General features: G+C 38.4%; 1 protein-coding gene across 1 annotated transcript in view; it reads left to right on the top strand.

Moving 5' to 3' along the window:
* RB1 (retinoblastoma 1) overlaps nt 1-5,879 on the top strand; it is a 182,234-nt gene that overhangs the window by 42,442 nt on the left and 133,913 nt on the right. The window lies entirely within an intron of this gene.

Raw genomic sequence — 5,879 nt, 5'->3', positions numbered from 1 at the left:
TGCTCTTGCTTCTCTAGTTCTTTTAATTGTGATGTTAGGGTGTCCATTTTAGATCTTTCCTGCTTTCTCTTGTGGGCATTTGGTGCTATAAATTTTCCTGTACACACTGCTTTAAATGTGTCCCAGAGATTCTGGTATGTTGTGTCTTTGTTCTCATTGGTTTCAAAGAACATCTTTATTTCTCCCTTTATTTCGTTATGTACCCAGTAGTCATTCAGGAGCAGGTTGTTCAGTTTCCATGTAGTTGACTGGTTTTGAGTGAGTTTCTTAAGCCTGAGTTCTAGTTTGATTGCACTGTGGTCTGAGAGACTGTCATAATTTCTATTCTTTTACATTTGCTGAAGAGTGCTTTACTTCCAAGTATGTGGTCAATTTTGGAGTAAGTGTGATGTGGTGCTGAGAAGAATGTACATTGTGTTGATTTGGGGTGGAGAATTCTGTAGATGTCTATTAGGTCTGCTTGCTCCAGAGCTGATTTCAAGCCCTGGATATCCTTGTTAATTTTCTGCCTCATTGATCTGTCTAATATTGACAGTGGGATGTTAAAGTCTCCCATCATTATTGTGTGGGAGTCTAATGCTCTTTACAGGTCTCTAAGGACTTGCTTTATGAATCTGGGTACTCCTGTATTAGGTACATATGTATTTAGGATAGTTAGCTCTTCTTGTTGAATTGATCCCTTTACCATTATGTAATGGTCTTCTTTGTCTCTTTTGATCTTTGTTGGTTTAAAGTCTGTTTTATCAGAGACTAGGATTGCAACCCCTGCCTTTTTTGTTTTCCATTTGCTTGGTAGATATTTCTCCATCCCTTTATTTTGAGCCTATGTGTGTCTTCTGCACGTGAGATGGGTCTCCTGAATACAGCACACTGATGGATCTTGACTCTTTATCCAATTTGCCAGTCTGTGTCTTTTAATTGGAGCATTTAACCCATTTACTTTTAAGGTTAATATTGTTGTGTGTGAATTTGATCCTGTCATTATGATGTTAGCTGGTTAGTTTGCTTGGTAGTTGATGCAGTGTCTTCCTAGCTTTGATGGTCTTTACGATTTGGCATGTTTTTGCAGTGGCTGTTACCGGTTGTTCCTTTCCATGTTTGGTGCTTCCTTCAGGGTCTCTTGTAAGGCAGGCCTGGTGGTGACAAAATCTCTCAGCATTTGCTTGTCTGTAAAGGATTTTATTTCTCCTTCACTTGTGAAGCTTAGTTTGGTTGGATATGAAATTCTGAGTTGAAAATTCTTTTCTTTAAGAATGTTGAATATTTGCCCCCACTCTCTTCTGGCTTATAGAGTTTCTGCTGAGAGATCTGCTGTTAGTCTGATGGGCTTCCCTTTGTGGGTTCTTCTGGCTTATAGAGTTTCTGCTGAGAGATCTGCTGTTAGTCTGATGGGCTTCCCTTTCTCTCTGGCTGCCCTTAACATTTTTTCCTTCATTTCAACTTTGGTGAATCTGACAATTATGTGTCTTGGAGTGGCTCTTCCTGAGGAGTATCTTTGTGGCATTTTCGGTATTTCCTGAAGTTGAATGTTGGCCTGCCTTTCTAGGTTGGGGAAGTTCTCCTGGATATTATCCTGCAGAGTGTTTTCTAACTTGGTTCCATTCTCTCTGTAACTTTCAGGTACACCAGTCAGATGTAGATTTGGTCTTTTCACATAGTCCCATATTTCTTGGAGGCTTTGTTTGTTTCTTTTTACTCTTTTTTCTCTAAACTTCTCTTCTTGCTTCATTTCATTCATTTGATCCTCAATCACTGATACCCTTTCTTCCACTTGATCAAATCGGCTACTGAAGGTTGTGCATTCATCATGTAGTTCTTGTGCCATGTTTTTCAGCTCCAGCAGGTCAGTTAAAGACTTCTTTACACTGATTATTCTAGTTAGCGATTCATCAAATCATTTTTCAAGGTTTTTAGCTTCTTTGAGATGGGTTCAAACTTCTTCCTTTAGCTAGGAGAAATTTGATCATCTGAAACCTTCTGCTCTCAACTTGACAAAGTCATTCTCTATCCAGCTTTGTTCCGTTGCTGGCAAGGAGCTGCGTTCCTTTGGAGGCAGAGAGACATTCTGATTTTTACAACTTTCAGCTCTTCTGATCTGTTTTTTCCCCATCTTTGTGGTTTTATATACCTTTGGTCTTTGATGATGGTGACATACAGATGAAGTTTTTGTGTGGCTGTCCTTTCTGTGTGTTAGGTTTCCTTCTAAGAGTCAGGCCCCTCAGCTGCAGGTCTGTTGGAGTTTGCTGGAGGTCCACTCCAGACCCTATTTGCCTGGGTATCACCAGTGGAGGCTGCAGAACAGCGAATATTGCTGAACAGCAGATGTTGCTGCCTAATCATTCCTCTGGAAGCTTCGTCTGAGAGGGATACCCGGCCATGTAGGGTGTCAGTCTGCCCCTACTGGGGGATGTCTCCCAGTTAGGCTACTAGGGGGTCAGGGACCCACTTGAGGAGGCAGTCTGTCCATTCTCAGATCTCAAACTCCATGCTGGGAGAACCACTACTCTCTTCAAAGCTGTCAGGCAGGGACATTTAAATTTGCAGAGGTTTCTGCTGCCTTTTGTTTGGCTATGCCTAGCCCCCAGAGGTGGAGTCTATAGAGGTGGACAGGCCTTCTTGAGCTGTGGTGGGTTCCACCCAGTTCGAGCTTCCAGGCTGCTTTGTTTACCTACTCAAGCCTCAGTAATGGCAGGCACCCCTCCCCCAGTCTCACTGCTGCCTTGCAGTTTGATCTCAGACTGCTGTGCTAGCAATGAGCGAGGCTCCATGGGCATGAGACCCTCTGAGCCAGGCACAGGATATAATCTCCTGGTGCGCCATTTGCTAAGACTGTTGGAGAAGCACAATATTAGGGTGGGAGTGACCTGATTTTCCAGGTGCCATCTGTCACAGCTTCCCTTGGCTAGGAATGGGAATTCCCTGACCCCTTGTGCTTCCCAGGTGAGGCGATGCCTCTCCTTGCTTCAGCTCACACTCAGTGGGCTGTACCCACTGTCCTGCACCTACTGACAAGCCCCAGTGGGATGAACCCCGTACCCCAGTTGGAAATGCAGAAATCACCCATCTTCTGCGTCACTCATGCTGGGAGTTGTAGACTGGAGCTGTTCGTATTTGGCCATCTTCTTTTTATTTATTTATTTTTTATTATTATACTTTAAGTTCTAGGGTACATGTGCATAACGTACAGGTTTGTTACATATGTATACTTGTGCCATGTTGGTGTGCTGCACCCATCAACTCGTCAGCACCCATCAACTCGTCATTTACATCAGGTATAACTCCCAGTGCAATCCCTCCCCCCTCCCCCTCCCCATGATAGGCCCCGGTGTGTGATGTTCCCCTTCCTGAGTCCAAGTGATCTCATTGTTCAGTTCCCACCTATGAGTGAGAACATGCGGTGTTTGGTTTTCTGTTCTTGCGATAGTTTGCTAAGAATGATGGCTTCCAGCTGCATCCATGTCCCTACAAAGGACACAAACTCATCCTTTTTTATGTCGGCCATCTTCTAGTCTTTAATTTTTAATCTGTATGATGAGAGGTGAATCCAGTGACTTTTTTAGATTAAAAAATTTTGAATCAAACTCAACTAAATACGAACAAAATATATAAAACTACAGTAATGAAGACGTTATGATATTGGTGAAAAAGGACAAGTAAATCAATGGAACAGAACAGATAATCCAGAAGTAGACCCACATATATGTATTATTGTAAGTTCATTTTCTACAGAGATGCAAAGGGTATTGGAGGAAGGATATTCTTCTGAACAAATAATGCTGGAGCAATTGGGTATCCAAATGCAGAAAATGAACTTCAATCCTTACCTCACACCATTTATAAAAACTAACCAGAAATGAAGCATAGACCTAAACTTCTAGAAGATGACATAGGAGAAAGTCTTAATGAGCTTGGGTTAGGCAAAGATTTCATGGATACCTACCACTGAAAACATAACCATAAAAGAAAGAAATGAATAAATTGAGCTTAATCAAAATTAAAAACTTCTGTTCCTTGAAATACACTTCTTAAGGAAGTAAAAACACAAGCTGCATCTGAAATAAAGGTCACATTTTGCTCATAGGAAAGTTCTTCAGGTCCTTAAAAATCAGAACCTACTTGTAGAACATTTCACTTATGCATTTTGTCATATCAGATGATCCTGTGTTTAATTGTTTTGGCTACTAAATGTCCCAATAAAATTTGCTGTTTTAAAAAAATGAATAAACAGCATACTAAATTTTAGCAACTTTCACTTCATGTTTTAATCTTTAAAAGAGAGAGAGAGAAAAAAAAAGGCTGGAATTGATGAAAGGACATATATTGAGAGCAGTTATTGCCTGAGTGCAAAGAAGCAAACCAAAATGGTAAGAAATAAGCATAAAAATTTAAAGACTATGGTAGTTGGGGTTATTTATTAAAGAGACAAACAACCTTTGACATCTTATTAGTTCCCAAGAAATCGACCATATTAACATAAACACAAATGCAGAAGTTGATTTTTGTTCATTTTATTAAAATACATATTCTTAATTAGTCATCAAAACCATGAAGCAGTATATACTTTGTATCTTCAGTTTCAGAAATAATAAGTATGTAACATAGTTGCAAAATCAGATTTATTGAGGTATAATTTACATACACAAAATATGCCAATTTTAAGTGCACAGTTCAATACATTTTAACAGACATATTCACTCATATAATCACCACCATTAAGATATAGAACTTTTGGATCACTCCAGAAAGTTCTTTCATTCCCCTTTGCAGTCATTTCCCAACACCTCCCCTCTGTTCTGCAGGCAACTACTGATCTACTTTTTGACTTTAAAGATTGGTTTTGCCTTTTCTAGAATTTCATATGAAAGGAATTATGCAGTGCATCCTTTTCAGTCTGGCTTTTTCTCAGTGTAATAATTTTGAGATTTATCTATGTCGTTATATATATTAGGACATTTCCTTTTGATTGTCAAATAATATTCCATTGTAGGGATGTACCCCAATTTATTTATCCATGCACTTCTTTTTTTTGATATTTGGGTTTTCATAGTTTTTGGCCATTATGACTGAAGCTGCTATGGACATTCACATACAATGTTTTCATTTCTCTTGGGTATGAATATCTGGTAGTAGAATTGCTAAGTGTTATGGAAAGTGCATATTTAACTTTATAAGATCTTCCAAATTTGTTTTCCAAAATGATTGTGCCATTTTACATTTTCCCACTGGTGTTTAAGTGTTCCATTGCACTACATACTCACTGTCCCCTAATATTGTCAGTTTTTTACATTTTAACTATTCTAGTGGTGTATAATTGTAATTTAAGTTGTAAAATATTTACATCCCAAGTAGCTAAAATTAAGAAAAAGTTTAGAGTTGGATGGTGGTAAACATTTAATTACCTGTAAAATTTGGTAATCCAGAACAACTCACTTATCCCAAAGCTTTTATATAATTGATATTTCAAAATAATGTAAAATCATATTACATGCTTTTTAACTCTATTGTAATCTCCAGTTAAGAGTAAGTAAATAGTTCCAACTATTTAATGAACATTAATTTGACATTTCTTTTGTTTCCAACTTAATATAATCTAAATTTTACCCATAAAATGTAATATTTAAGGGTGGTATATATTGTGGGGAAAAACGTGCTCTAAAAATAATGAAAAAGTACTCTAGTGATAATGATAGTTGTCAATCATTAAGAACTGACTGTATACTGTATACCATGCCAAAGGCTATATAAATATAATTTCATTTAATTCTTACAAAATGGGGTACATATTATTATTATTATTATTTTTTTTTTTTTGAGACGGAGTCTGGCTCTGTCCACCAGGCTGGAGTGCAGTGGCGCTATCTCGGCTCACTGCAAGCTCC

This window comes from Colobus angolensis, unplaced genomic scaffold (genome assembly GCF_000951035.1).
Source record: "Colobus angolensis palliatus isolate OR3802 unplaced genomic scaffold, Cang.pa_1.0 Scaffold101, whole genome shotgun sequence".
NCBI lineage: Eukaryota > Metazoa > Chordata > Mammalia > Primates > Cercopithecidae > Colobus > Colobus angolensis.
This window is presented reverse-complemented; position numbering and strand designations above follow the sequence as displayed.